We start from the raw sequence: 15594 nt of genomic DNA on the forward strand, positions 1-15594 counted from the left end.
AACTATTGATACCTAAAACTGTATGGATGACTCTTTCCATCATGCCAAGTGGAAGAAGCCAGACACAAAAGGCTATATACTGTATGATTCTATTTATGTAACATTCTGGAAAAGGCAAAACTATAGGCACAGAAATTAAATCAGTGGTTGCCAAGGGCTGGGAGTATAGGAAGGGGATTGACTATAAGAGGGCACAAGGCAATTTTGGGGGTGATGGGAATATTCTATGTCTTGATTGACAAACTATATTAGTTTGTCAAAATTTGGAGTACTGTAAACAAAAAAGGGTGACAGTTATTACATGTAAAGTATATCTCAATAATTCTGAGAAGAGAAAAAAAAAGCTCTTTCAAGTTGTGCCACTTTGCAGTCAACTCTCACCCTCTCATACACACTGTCCTGTATCCTGGCAACCACTGATCTGCTTTCTGTCACTATAGATCACTTTTGCCTCGCATTCTTGGGCTTCACCCGTGTTACCCCATTTCTCAGCAAATACTATTTATGCTACAATAAGTACTAATTTCACTGTGCGGATGTGCCACAATCCATTTATCCATTCAAGTGTTGACAGACACTTGGGTTGCTTCCAATTTGGGGATATAAACAAGGCTGCTTTGAACAGAAGTCTTTGGGTAGACATACATATTTTTTTTCTCTTATACAAATTCTGAGATTTGGATTTTCTAAAAATTTAATATACATACTAATTCTGGGAAGAAAGTAATCTCATCCTGTAGATGAGAAAACCAAAGCCTAGGGGAAATAACCAAGATACTGTAACATATATGGAAGCCACTCACAGGGATGCTACAGATTCTAAGTCAGTGAGACAGACAGGCACTCTAAAGAGTAAGCGGCAAAATATGACAGCTATAGGGTCTGAGCACCTCCATTGCCCCTGACGTCCAAACACACTTTGAGTATGCTGGGGAGCAGGTAAGAGAGGATGGCTTTGGGACCTCTATCTCAAGGCTGCCGGAAGTTGAATCTAAAGTATGAATTCAGGCTCTTAAATAGTAAACTCCTGATTACAAGAGAAATACTTTGATTTGTAATGGTTCCTGACTCAACAAAGATCAATGAACTTTAACTACACGGTTATTTCCTCATGTCGGAAGAACCAACTGGCCAAGTTTTCATTTGCAAGAGGAAAACCTGAAGGATCACCTACTCATGTCCCAGAGCCAAGCCTCCCCAACATTTTTACCTCCACCTTGTCCACCTTCTTTCCTTCAAAACTCTGTCCCTCCCACCTCTTCATTTAGAGCTCTTCTGAGTAAAGCTAGACTTTGCATCTATGTATACCAGCATTTCCAGGCGGGCCTTGACGATGAATTATACACATATATTGTGTAGATAAAATGCCAGGTGGTCGGCACACAAGTAGGAACACACCTGCTTGGGTGTTAGCAGTGTACCTGGATCGGCTTAGACTAGACTGTTTAGTACACCAGGCTCCTCCCCAGTCAGAACCACTATAAATTCCCCTGCCCAGGGTTTCAGCAGGAAGGACTTAACCTCCACCTTGAGAAGGAGTTTCTACTGCCTCCTCCTTTCCCTTCTTTCTGGAAAGAGCATCTAGTCCATTACTACCTCCCCAGTGTGGTCTACTTTTCCCCTGCCACGTTAGGGAGTGAGCAGCAATCACACTAATTTATGGGGTAAAAAAATTTCTGACGTTCTACTCACTAATGGACATCCTATGACTAAAACATAAGAGAAGCCCAATAGGACGGTTTGAAAGGCAAAGTCTAATCCCATCTTAGAAGCTAACCAGAGACTGGTTCTACAGGCTGCCCTCTATGAAAGCCTTCTACTCCTTCCACCCTTGGGAGAACCACTTCAGACTACTTCCCCTCAGATGTCCCCTCTGCCTTCCTAAGATCTACTCTGAAAGAGCTGCCTGCAAAGACCTCCCAGACATTAACAGTTTGGGGGCGCTGACAATTAGTAGTTGATATACTGATTTTGATTTGATTTGTGGGGAGAGGCAAGGGATTGTGGAAGGCTGTGCCCATGCCTCCCCTTGCTGGCGTCTCCACGTTCACTATCACCACACAGAAAGCGTTTATTTTCCCGGGACAAATCCTTTCTCCCAGGCCCCAGTTTCCTTAGCTGTAAAACAAAAGAGTTCAGTATTAGTGGCTCTCAACTCTTATCACCATCACCACATGGTGTCAGACAGGCTGACATCCATAATTCACCCACTCCTCACCAACTGCATGGTGACCCTCCTTAGCCCATGCCAACAACATCTCTTGCCTGGATTGGGGCAACTGCCTCCTAGCTGGTCTCTGCTTCCACTTAACCTCCTAGAATCGATTCTTCACATAGGGACCACCAGGGCCCTATACAATCTGCACTCACCCCACTTCTCTGACCTCAGTTCCTCCCTTCGCTTATGTTTCACTCCCTCCACTCCACCCAGCCTGTCCTCCTTGCTGTCCCTCAAACATGCCTGGGACAGCCTCACATCAGGGCACTTGCCATTCCCTCTGTCTGGGAAGTCCTGTCCCAGGGGGCTACACAGCTCACTGCCTCAGCTCCTTCAGGTATTTGCTCAAAGGTCACCTTCTCAGCAAGGTCTTCCCTGGACACCCTAGTCCAAATCAGAACTGTTATGCCAGCTGCCCAATATTCCCTACACCCGTTCCCTCCTTAGCACTTATCACCACCCAAGATTCTTTACTTAATCTTACCACCTGCTTCCCCAACATGACTATAAACTCCATGAAAGCCAGGATGTGTAAGGTTTTGTTCACTACTGAATCTCTAGTGCCTCGCCCACAAGAACTCAATAAATACTGAGTGAACGAATGCCACGTGCTCCATCCACCTAATACTCCTTTTCTCTCCTACTTACTAAAATATAGCATAATGCATGTGAGGCTATTAAAGGACTCATCTTTAATTTACTTTATTAAAAAATGACTTGCAAATTTTCATGATTGTTATGAACTGGCTGAGAGAGCCAACTGCATCACCAGGCTGTGGTTGAGAACCATCAGGTAGATTACCTCGGGCCTTTCCACTCTGAGCCAGCATTCTCAGTGAGCAAGCCCAGGTCAGGGACACAGTGTTACGGTAAGAAGTCCACACATCCCTATGAGCAGGAGGCACTGCTTGAATACTGGCAAGTGTCTCACGCTTACGTGTATTCCTGTTTCCCAAACAGTGCGCATATACTGTTGGGATTCACAAACACAAATCGATACTGAATTCACAGCAGCACTTAGTAGTCACATGCTTTATCAGCCAATGGTAGAAGCCTAACTACTAGTAGGCAAAGTTCCACAAAGTTTTTTAAAACATTAAAAAAAAAAAAAAAAGACCTTATACTTGGCAGGACTGGGAAGCAAGGCTTGACCACATGGCTGCAATCCAAATTAAGTATCTTTATCCTTCCCTTCCACTCCCCACGCCGCCTTTTTTTTTTTTTCTTTACATATGCTATTTTCATGGAACACTATGATTCTCTATTTGCGAAAAAAACTTTTTGCAGGGAGAAGTAGTCCCTGGGCTGAGACTGAACATCTCAAAGCTGGTGAGAGGCAGTTAAGCACAGTAAAGCCTAGGAGGGAAAATGTGACTATTCATCTTGTTCAGATGTAGGTCATATTCCCATGCTTGTCAATTTCTTCCAGTTGGATTTGCAACTCCTACATTAGCAATACTACTTTAGGCAATGAACAAAAAGAAAGTTACAACTAAAGCTTTAAAGGGATGCCTGGGTGGCTCAGTCTCTTGAGCTTCTGACTCTTGATTTTGGCTCAGGTCATGATCCCAAGGTCATGGGATGGAGCCCAGAGATGAGCCCCCTGTCCGGCTCCAGGCTGAGCACGGAGCCTCCTTGAGAGTCTTTGTCTCTCCCTCTTCCCCTCTCCACTGCTCGCATGCTCTCTCTAAAAAAATCTTTAAAGAAATCATTATTTTTTAATCTGTATTGCTTTAAAATGCTCTGAATTTTTAAAAATTTATTTAGTTTTGAGAGAGAGCAAGACAGTGTGAGTGGGGGAGAGGCAGATAGAGAGAGACAGAGGATCCCAAGCAGGCTCCATGCTGCCAGCACAGAGCCCAGTGTGGGCCTCGAACTCACAAAACCATGAGATCACGACCTGAGCTGAAAGCGAGAGTTGGATGCTTAACTGACTGAGACACCCAGGTGCCCCTAAAATGCTCTAAAATTTAATACTATGATTATCATGGAATTTTTCAAGATTTTCTATAGATGGCAAATTACACTTAAGAACTTTTTGTAAAAAGCACACAAGAATACTTTCCTCTATAAAAATTAAGTTTATTATCTTGGATGTCATCCATTAGAAGCACAAAAGGAAGTTGATGGGAATTTCAACTGTGCCTCAATGACAGGATTTTTTAGGTATCCTCCCCCCAGAAGATTAAGTTTGCAAGTTTCCTAAAGTGGCTCCCTAAATTTTTAAAGCTGCCATTTTGATCTTCCAACTCTCTTTCCCCTTTTATTTCTACTCTCTGAAAGCGTTGTGAGAAATATAATTTCTAGTTTAAAAAAACTCAAATTACTTTTATTTTGAGAATGTTATGCAAGCCCTGGTGACTAAGTTAGGCTAGGTTGGGAGAAATAAGGTTGGTTATCTCGGTTTTAGACCACAGCTTCTCAAGTTAAAATTCTTAAGGGTTTCCTTAGACAATACAGGGTCTGCCTGAGCTGAATAAGAATCATAAACACCAGAGTAAAGTGGAGTTATGTCTGGGGAAATATTTAATCAGAGTACTTTTAATTTCAAAAACTGACCAAGATCAGCTAGCAAAGACCTCAGGGGGAAGAAAACGGCCACAATGTGGGGCGTCTGGGTGGCTCAGTTGGTTAAGCGTCCGACTTTGGCTCAGGCCATGATCTCGCGGTTTGTGGGCCCGAGCCCTGTGTCAGGTTCTGGGCTGAGAGCTCAGAGCCCGGAGCCTGCTTCGCATTCTGTGTCTCCCTCTCTCTCTGCCCCTCCCCCACTCATGCTCTGTCTCTCTCTGTCTCAAAAATAAACATTAAAAAAAAATTGTTTTTTTTTTTATTTTTTTTTTCAACGTTTATTTATTTTTGGGACAGAGAGAGACAGAGCATGAACGGGGGAGGGGCAGAGAGAGAGGGAGACACAGAATCGGAAACAGGCTCCAGGCTCTGAGCCATCAGCCCAGAGCCCGACGCGGGGCTCGAACTCACGGACCGCGAGATCGTGACCTGGCTGAAGTCGGACGCTTAACCGACTGCGCCACCCAGGCGCCCAAAAAAAAAATTGTTTTTTAAGAAAATGGCCACAATGTGTCACAACAAATTGCACTTTCCTCGCTTCTCTTCCAAATGACAAGCATCAAAAGTGGTCACCTGTACTTACCATGGTACTTGGCATTCAAAAGTTACCTGCATTTCCTGGAAGCACGGTGTGGATGGAAGACTAGCTATGAATATATGCATTAAACGGCCGAAAGTAAAATGAGCATTGGCATATTGGAGAAATTTTTAGAACCACATTAAACTTGAAACATCGGAATTTTCCAAAGATTTTCTTATTTGCCTCATTAACATACGTATGAACTGGAAAGCTTGCAAAGAAAGCCACTGGATCTCCTCCAAGATTCCTCACTTAACTAGTAGGCAAAAAGTTACTTACTACTTTGGCAAAGGCTCACAGAGCAGAGATTCCCTGCTAGACTACAATCCCACGATGTCCCCGCATCCCGCCTGGCTTAGGAAAGCAGCATAGGATGGAGGCCTGACTTCACAGTGGGGAGCCGAGAGAAGCAGGGAATGCTGGTGAGCACCTTCAGACCATCTCCTCTAAACCCTTCCGTTTAAAAATGAGGAAACTGAGGCCCAGGACAATTATTCCAGGTTTCATATACCTTTATGGCCAGAACCACAACAAGAACCCAGGGCTTCTGGTTCCCACAACTAGGGCTTCCTTTTAGACAGCTACTCCAAATGTAGAGTTGGCTTCTGCAAGTAAATTGGACTTATGGAATACTGACTTCGTGATCAACCCTTAACTGATCATCTGGCACAAAACAGGGATCTGCCACGTTCTGATTTAAGGGTGTGCACCCAAATCCGAAAGCATCTCTCACTGCTGCAAATATTCAGTGGTGGCGATTGACATCTCATTTTATCCTTTCATTCTGTCCTTTTTCTTTTCCCTACACAATAAATCACAGTACCCCAAAGTGTTAATAATGTACAAGAAGTGGGGCAAGGAACAGGGGAAAGTAATGACCAACTTTAACAAAGAGATATTTAGAGGCACCTGGTCATGATCTCCCAGTTTATGGGATTGAGCCCCACATAGGGCTCTGTGCTGACAGCATGGAGCCTGCTTGGGATTCTCCCTCTCTCTGCCCCTCCCCTACTCTCTCTCGCTCTCTCTCAAAATAAATAAACGTTTAAAAAAATTATCTTCCTTTAAAAAGAAAAAAAGAGAGAGATTTAAGTAATTTAAATAGCCTGAAATAATTCTCACACTCAAAACTGTATTTTGGAAACTCACAGCTTTTCTCTTTAATACACCTGGTAATCATCCTGAGAAAGTGTTACTCAGAAGAAGGTGGCTTCTGTGTCCTCTAGATACAGCCTTTACCACCAACCCTCTGTGACTCAATCATTTGCATGTTATCGCTTTCCCATTACCTGACTTTCCTCACTCCCTACACCCAAAGACCTTTAGCCCAGCTGCTCTGGCTCTCACCTGTGTTTTCTCGTCTTTAAGTTTCTCTTTTCTTAACTATTTTCAACTGTACTGTTTGGCTCATCTTCCTCAATGCATTTTTCATGTCATAAATTTGAGCTGCAAAGTGGCACTAAACCCCAAAATATATCTGAAGAATTATTAGGGTAAACTGAAATCACCAAGTAATCTCTCTTACCTTCTTGGGCAGCCACTCAATTTTTAGTATCTCCTCAGGGCATATACTTCTGGTAACTGGCTGTCCTTTTACTTGAAGACAATATTAAAAAAAAAAAAAAGTTCATTTGTTTGTTTTTGAGAGAGAGAGAGAGAGGGAGAGAGAGAGACAGAGAGACAGACAGAAAGGGAGAATCCCAAGCAGGCTCCATGCTGTCAGTGCAGAGTCCAACGCAGGGCTCAATGTTACGAACCGTGAGATCATGACCTGAGCCAAAATCAAGAGTCAGATGCTCCACCGACTCAACCACCCAGGTGCCCCCTGAAGACACTATTTTAACATGCCAAGGCCTAAAAGTTCAGAACGTCCGTGCTGAAAAAATTTTAGACATCATCTAGTTTACCCCAAACCCCTCATCTTATGATAAATTGAGGCTAAGAGAGGGAAGGCTTTGGTCTAAGACCCTTCCCGGATGATTTCTCATCTTGCAACATATTAACATGTTCTCTTTTCTTTCCAATTACAGTATAGTCTACTTGTTACCACCTGAATTACTTACTCCTTTACCAACTCTTTCAAAAGGAAAGATAGTAATTAATGCCTTCAGGTGGTGATCTACCCCCACAGGGTATCTTTAGGGAACAGGGTTTTTACTATTATTATTATTATTATTTCAAGCTCTAAAGTGTACATGCATTACTAACTACATATTATGAATAATAAGTAAGGGCCTTCCATAAATCTACATATTAGTGAAAAAAACTCCGGAGATAATAAAGTGACCTAGTTAGGATTTGGGGTCTTAAGCCCAGTCTGCTACTAATTAGCTATGATCCTTTGAGTGAGTCACTTCAGGTCTCTTTTTTTCATATGGATGGGTGATAAGGAAGATGGACAAGATCTGTGATTCTCAACTTTCCCTGGAGTCCTTCAAGTTCTGAGATGAGATCCAAAGATCTAAAGGAAATCACAGGTTTGCTTCCTCCTGACACAGCTGCAAGCTAAAATATTGAGTATGTTTGCAAGTCACTAGGTATTTCATGCCGACCAGAAGCTCTCATTAGCATGTATACACATCTCAGCTAAAAATGACAAAATCAATTACTTTTGGTTCGAAGAAAAAATGTAAACACACACACACACATTTGGCCCACTGAGGAAATTATAAAAAGAATGAAGCTTTCAAAAGCACAAATATGGGAGTAGAGGGCAGAGAAAAAAGTTTTGCACAGAGAAAGAAAAAGCGATTCACATAAATATGAAATTAGATTTCACTCAAGTACCAAGGAATTTCTGTCCTTCCTGTATTCATCCGCTGATCCTGAAAATGCCCAGATGCAAAGCACTCTGTCAAATCTCAGTTCTTGAAAAGAGCGCTTGATCAAACACAGAATAGGCACTTAAGAGTTGGATTATAAAGTATTTTCCTTTACATTCATACCAAGTCTCCAACAAGATTCTATTGCACAGAGAATTTAAAGAGAAGTCCTTCAAGGAGTTTAAACGTCTTGGTACAAAACACAGTAGTTCATTCAGCCGTGTTCAACCAATACACTTAAAAGGGCATTAGCAGGGATTATGTTCCATCTCCAATCTACAGGGACTGAAATCTGAAGGCACTGCCAACTGCTGCCTCACCGTCTCACTGTGCTTAACTAGCAAAGAGGAAATCTGTGTGCCACCAAAGGGCCCTGGGCCGAGGCACAGGAGATGTGAATTCTAATCCAGCTGGCCCCAGGAGCAATTCCCTGCACAGAGCACAGTGCTTTGCCTGCAACTGATGCTCCGAAATGTCAACTAAGTGGAAATGCAAAAACCCCCACCAAGTGCCAATGAATATTATCCAGAGAACTTAAAGATGCCTCCAAGAAACTGAAATCCAGTTAGGTAAAATATAGGAACTTTGTTGTAAGGAAAAGAACTAACGTGTCTCGACCATTAAAATAAATCAAAGGATTTACAGTAGTTACCTCACAAAAGCTTTGTGGAGTAAGTTAAACATTTCCATTTGATAATACAGAAAACCAGGCTCAAAGAAAGCAGTTTATTCACCATCCACAATTAGTAAGAGGAGAAGCCCAGATTTCCAACCCAGGTCTGCAAAGCCCACAGTTTGCAGTATGCAATGCCTACACATCAAGGCAGCCCAGGATGAGTTAGAAATTTGGGTCTAAGTTTCACTTCTTGTCTCTAAGTTGTTTTATACCACTAGACAGAACACTTGTTCTGCAATTTTCCCACCGCACCATGGGACGTAGGGGGGCGGGGCGGTGACCTAGATCAGTAGTTTGTTTTGTTTTGTAAGGCGGTCATCAGAATCCTTTGGGGCCAGGACTTTTTTCTAATATGGGCATACGCCTTTCTTGCTCTTTGAAACTATGCGGGACTGGTACGCTTCAGTGATAACTGGAAATGCATTACACCCCGCAAACGGAACGGAGCAGAAAAGTTGTGCGGGCCCCAATCCCCCTCCCCTTAACTTGAGGCTGAGCACCTGACCCTGCAGGATTCGTGTTTCCTTTTAGCTTAGAGCTGTGTGCCGGCCCCGGGGCTCCCGGTCTGAGAGCAATGTATAGTATGTGTGTCCTGCATTACCTGAGCGGCCTGCAGGGGCTGGTCTGTAGAGAGAGGCCCGTGCCTTTGAGGGGCTTAACGCTCACCGTGTAAAATACCGAGCTCAAACAGCCGGCGGCTCTGATATGCCCTGCTCCGGAGGGGCGGCAGTGGAACCACTTCCTGGTCAGCGTCTCCCGCCCTTCGTCCACACCCCTACTGCTGCATTTCCCCCGCTGCACTGACTTGCCCGGCGGCAGGAGGGTCTGGCAGGCTCCCGGGCGGACGCCCAGCCCGTCTCCAAGCGGCCGGGGGAGGGGTCCGATCAGAGATTTAAAACAACGCTCTGGAACTCCAACTCCCCGCCCCCCCCGCCCCCTGCGGGGCATCTCCTGCGGCTGCCGGGAAGAGGCCCCGGGCCCGTTCCAGTCCCGTCCGGGCCACTGTCCCTCCAGTGACCCAGGTGCGCCGCGCCCGCCCGAAACCCCGTCTGACGCCGCCCGGCACCTGTCGCGCCCGCAGCGGCAAACCCTGCGCTCACCTCGTCCCGGGGGCCCACGGCCCGTCCCCGCGCCTCTGGGCCCAGCTCCCGCCGCAGTCTCCGCCAGGCCCACAGCCGCGGCCGCCGCCCACTTTCGGTTTCCCCGCACAGCCAGAGCCGCAGCCACGGCTCGGGATTCACCTCAAGCCCCCGCCCCGCCCCGCCCCGCTCTGCCCCGCCCCGCTCCGCCCCGCCCCGAAGGCAGCCCGGCCTCGGCTCTGCGCACGCGCGGGCTCTCCGGCCTCGTCGGCCCACGCCGGCGTCCGCGCGTGGGGAGGGAAACCGACGCCGCCTAGCGGTTTCTGCGCGTGCCCACGCACGGGCCGACGGCGGAAGACGACTGCGGGGCGGGTTCAGGCGCGCCTCCCCGTGGACAACGCAAGTACTCGCGGGCTGGCCCGACCGGGACCCGGCACTTCACACCCAGCAGGACCTCACCAGCAGTTAACACGCTCTTGCATGTTTGCTTCACGCCCAAGTCAGAAGTTTCAGTCAACTCTTGCTCATTCTTTTGGTTAACAGGAACAGTTACTTTTAACCCTCCCAGACGTCCACCTGGTCCGCTCATTTTCTGTAGGTTTTTCCGAAGCGTCACCTTTTCGAAGAAGGTGCTACTTTAAAAAATGTCAATCTGCTTCCCGGAGTTTCTCACTTCTCAGCTTTCTCTCTCTTGAGCGCACTGTATGTATTTTACTTATCATGTCCTCGAATTAAGCTCTGTGAGCACAGGAATCTTTGTCATGCTCCCTAACCTATTCCTGGAGCCTAGGATTGTGCCTGGCACATAAGGGTTAAATAAATATTTGTCAAATTCATTCCTTCATTCATTATAAAATTATTGAACATCTAATATTCATTCACTTATTTCTTGTGCACATTAATTCTACCAACATATATTGGGCGTGTCGGTTTGTATTCCTTAAACCAACACTGAACACTTCTCTGCACTTATTCTATAAGCATTTACTGAGGTCTGCTGTTTCTTCGAGCAGTATATATTTTTACAGCTCTATTGAGGCATACTGTAAATGGCACATTTAGAATGTACAATTTGATGTTTTCACATATGTATACAGCTGTGAAACCATCACTGCCATAAACATAACAGCACACCATCACCTCCAAAAAGTTTTCCCTGGGTCACTTTTATAATCCTCATCTCTTGTGCCTCTCTGTCCCTTGGCCCTTCAACTGCTGATCTGCTCTCTGTCACTATGGATTAGTTTGCTTTTTCTAGAGTTTTATATAAATGGAATCCTACAATATGTGCTGTCTTTTTTGGTGGGGGTCAGGAGGGAGGTCCAGCTTTTTTCACTCAATGTAAACACGTTGAGATTCATCCATGTTGTTTTGTGTACCAGTAGTTCGCATCTTTCTATTGCTGAGTAGTATCCCATTGTATGGGGGTACTAAACCTACCATATGACCCAGCAATTCCATTTACCCAAAGTTTGCCCAAGAGAAATGGGAGCATATGTCTACACAAAGACCCAGACAAGAATATTCATTGCAGCCTTGTTTACAATAGCCAAAAATAGAAAAAAACCAATACCCACTGGTAGTTGAATGGACAATCAACTAGTACATATTGAACACCTGCTGTTACATAACAAACTTTCATGGAACGCCTACTCTGCTAAGGCACACGCCTATGCTTGAGGAGCATTTTAAAAATTATTTCTTATTTATTTATTTCCTTACTTATTTAATAAACTGCACATCCAACATGGAGCTCAAACTTATGACCCTGAAATCAAGAGTCACGTGCTCTACCAACTGAGCCAGCCAGGCAAGCACCCTTGAGGGTCTTTTGATTCAGTGAAAAGAGATAGCAAGCAATGAAAAGGTTGGCTGGAAGTAAATCACAGAAGGCCCTATAGCCCATGCACAGAAGTTTGGGCTGTTCCCCAAAGGCAATGGGGAACTGTTCAAAATCTCCTTTGAATGCTGTTCTCTTTTATACTCCCACATCTAGTCCCTAACTAAATCTGCTCAAATGTCTCTCCCCGGCACTTCTCTTCATCCCTGCTACTGTATTTCAGTCTATTTAGGATCTCTCTCCCTTGCAATCTGCTCCAAACACTGCAGTGGGTTTAATAGACCTAAAATATAGCCAGACCCAGTTTGGACTCTGCAGTGCTCATGACATCTTCTGACTCCACATTTATGATAGGAAAGACGTAAAAAGCAGCTCCCAGTGGAAAGAGTGCCAGTGGAGAAGAAAATTAGGAAAAACTCCAGAGTCCAACATGCAAAGTAAATCGTAAAAGCAATGTATGTTGACCTCGAGTCTGAGATTCTTCATCCTTTCAAAGGGATTCTGTGGACTGTACTGTATAGAAAGACAAATGACGTTCTGCAGCTAGTTTTTTAAAAAACTGATTCTGGGGGGCACCTGGGTGGCTCAGTCGGTTAAGCATCTGACTTAGGCTCAGGTCATGATCTCACGGTTCATGGATTCCAGTCCCCTGTCAGGCTCTGTGCTGACAGCTCAGAGCCTGGAGCCTGCTTCAGATTCTGTGTCTCCCTCTCTCTCTGCCCTTCCCCCATTCATGCTCTGTCTCTGTCTCTCTCTTTCTCTCTCTAAAAAGAAACATTAAAAAAATTTTTTAAATCGGATTTTTGGTGAATAGTTTACATATCATAATAATACATATTTTAAATGTATGGTTTGGTAAATTTTGACAAATGTATTCAATCGTGTGTCCACCACCACAATCAAGATCTAGAACTAATTCATCATTTCAGAAATTTCCCCTGTGCCTCTTTAGAGTTAATTTCTTCCCCCTCCCACCAGCCCCTGGCAGGCATTGATCTGTTTTCTGTTACTAGAGCTTTGTCTTCTCTAGAATGTCATATAAATGGAATCATACAGTATGGAGTCTTTGTGACTGCCTTCCTTCACTTAGCATAATGCTGTTGAGAGTCACCCACGTTGCCACATCTATCAGTAGTCTGTTTCCTTTTATTGCAGAGTAGATACCATCACCGGTATGGATATGTCACAATTTGTTTATTCACATTTGATACATGTTTGTGTTATTTCCAGTTTGGGGCTATTGTGAATAAAACAGCTGTAAACAATCACATGCAGGTCTTTGTGTGGTCCTATAGTTGTCTTGCATAAAGACTTAGGAGTAGAGTTGTTGGTTGCAGAATATGTGTATGACTAACTGTAAGAAACTATCAAATTGTTTTCTAAAATGGCTGCATCATTTTGTTCTCCCTCCTCCCACCTGCCAGCAGTGTATGACAGGTCCAGTTGCTCTAAATCTTCTCCAGTCCTTATAATTGTCAGTCATTTTAAGTTTAGTCATTTTAGCAGATGTATACAGATATCACATTGAGGTTTTTTAATTTGCATTTCCCTATGACTAATGATATTGAGCATATTTTCATGTGTTCACTGGCCCTTCATATATGTTCTTGGGTAAAGTGTCCATTCTGCAGGTAGATTTTTGGCTAAGACATACCAGGAGGTTCTCAGAAGTTCATGGAAAGCTGACATAGCAAGGACAGGTTAGGAAGTTTGTTAACTTTCTTTGGAAATGGCCCCAAACCCAGGGAATTCAAGAATTAACTCCCATGCCCTGGATATATAATTGCATTTCAGGGAAATCGGAGATGATATCAAAGGATGACAAAAACTGGTTATTCTTCTGACACAATGGCTCTCGCCTCTTGTGGGATAGGAGGTCAAAATATGGGAGAGTAACACATGGATACGAAATTTGGCATATGATGTCAGAGAAGATTTTTGGGGGCACCTTAAGTTCCACTAGGAACCTGTATTAAAAACTGCCTTAGATGAGGGCATATATCCTGAGGCCAAAGAATGGAGTTTTCAGAATGAACAAGACTGAGGTGGAAGGTATTCTCTCTCAGCAAAAGCCCAAGCTCATCTTTGGATGACAGGAGTCAGGGCCAGGAGCATCTGTGTCTCTCTTTCAGGAGAGGCAGGAACACTTCCCATCCTCAAGGGCTGTTGAGAGGTTGTGATCTGCTCAGATGGCTTTTGAGTGTAGGCAAGACAGATAGTAGGGGGACCAAGACCAGCTGGCCAGTGGGCAACAGCCTGGCAAGTAATCTGTGCCCATCCAAATACTTCCGAGAGGTTGTCATGGGAAAGGAGTGCCAATCAAGGCCCAGGCATAAGAAAGGAAGATGGCTTTATTGCCACCTTATCCTGGGCTGAGAAAGGTGGGAATATGTCCAGTGTGAAATGTCCACCTAAAGCCCTTCATGCATTTTTGTCTACACCTGGGGAGCCTGTTTGGAGAGAGCCACACTGGACACAAACACCAAAACACCGGTACAAGGCAGACAAGACCAAAGCCACTGGTTGAGGTGCATCTCTGTCCTTCCCTCCTTCCCTTCTCTCAGTCCAGCAAGCACCACTTAGGAAGAAGGGGGGACAGCAACCACATTCCAAGAGCACGCCTGTAGCTCATTTTGTTTTTATCTCACCTGATGGGGTTTCTGGCATTTACAATGCAGTCTAAGAAACAGATACTCCCAACCCTCCCTCACAGGGTCTCTCTGACGTTTCCGCTGTGGTAGGCAGTTCTTCCACTCTTCAAACTTTGGAGTGGCAATTTTAGACACCCCAGTTGTCCCCATGTCACTTCCCATCTGACCTCGTCTGCCTCTTCTCTAGATCGTCTCCTATGAGGAAACCCAATCCCAAACTCTCATTTCTATCTCTTTGCCTTCCACCAGATGAGCTGCAGGGACTTGGCTGTGGCATTATTTGGGGTCTTCATTAATTCCTCTCCTGGGAAATCTTCCTTGAAGCCCCACCCGAAAGTGACCTGCTCCCTTAGTGGAGCTCCTGTGGCACCTTGTCTGTCCCTCAAAAATGTTTACAGTAGGGGAGGATGTAGATGGTCCCGGGTCTCATCTTCCTTGTGAACAACTTGAAAAGACTTATATTGTATTCATCTTTTTCCCTCTGAGTTATTTAATTGCAAATAATTTTAGCAATGATAATTCTAAGTCCTTCTTAAAGCTGAACAACACGTTCAAAGTTACATACGTGGACTAAGTCCAGCCTCACCTCACCTTTTTGCTTACATAAGGCCAGGAAAAATAGATGCATAACAAATGGAATCTTTGGACAGATCTACTTTTAATCATTAACATCATGATCACACCCTCTCCTGTCAGCTATTGCCTCACCAACAAATGCAGAGGAATTTCTAGACAATTGCATTTGTTTTAACTGAGTAAGGAGAAACAAAACAAAACAAAACAAAACAAAACACTGAAGGGAGAGATTGCTGGGGCGCTGCTAAAATCCAGGCCCTGGTAAAGCTGAGGATGTGCTGATCAAGCAAAACTCCCTAATCTGCCCACAAAGGCCTCCAAGGTGAGTCAGCTGAAAGGGGTTAATCCCCAGAAGGGACTGATCCCTAAAGCTGTAGAGGCCACCCAGCCACTGAACACTGGAAAACAGGGGATAACGAAAGCTTAAAGCCACATTGTGTAGAGCAAGGTCATAGGACCAACGGGGGAGGGTCTTGGCTCTCTAAGAGATGGCCTCTGCCCCTCTAGAGCTGTGGCTCATTTGCACAGCCCAGCCCTGGGCAAGGCCCAGAGAGAAGGACAACTCCCAGGATGCAGGTATTAAG

At 44.8% G+C, this 15594-nt stretch overlaps 1 protein-coding gene across 5 annotated transcripts in view; it reads right to left on the minus strand.

Moving 5' to 3' along the window:
- The window catches only part of TDRD7 (tudor domain containing 7), a 77178-nt gene extending 67071 nt beyond the window's left edge, over window positions 1–10107 (minus strand). For 2 of the 5 annotated variants that reach the window (XM_047830642.1, XM_047830641.1), the window contains exon 1: window positions 9531–9684. The gene's annotated coding sequence lies outside the window, so the exon portion shown is untranslated. Of the gene's footprint in view, window positions 1–6891; window positions 6963–9530; window positions 9685–9964 lie in introns of those variants that run through there. The other 3 variants (XM_047830644.1, XM_047830643.1, XM_047830640.1) reach the window with 3 other exon arrangements.
- Between the last annotated feature and the right edge of the window lie 5487 nt (window positions 10108–15594).

Source organism: Prionailurus viverrinus, chromosome D4 (genome assembly GCF_022837055.1).
Source record: "Prionailurus viverrinus isolate Anna chromosome D4, UM_Priviv_1.0, whole genome shotgun sequence".
Lineage (NCBI taxonomy): Eukaryota > Metazoa > Chordata > Mammalia > Carnivora > Felidae > Prionailurus > Prionailurus viverrinus.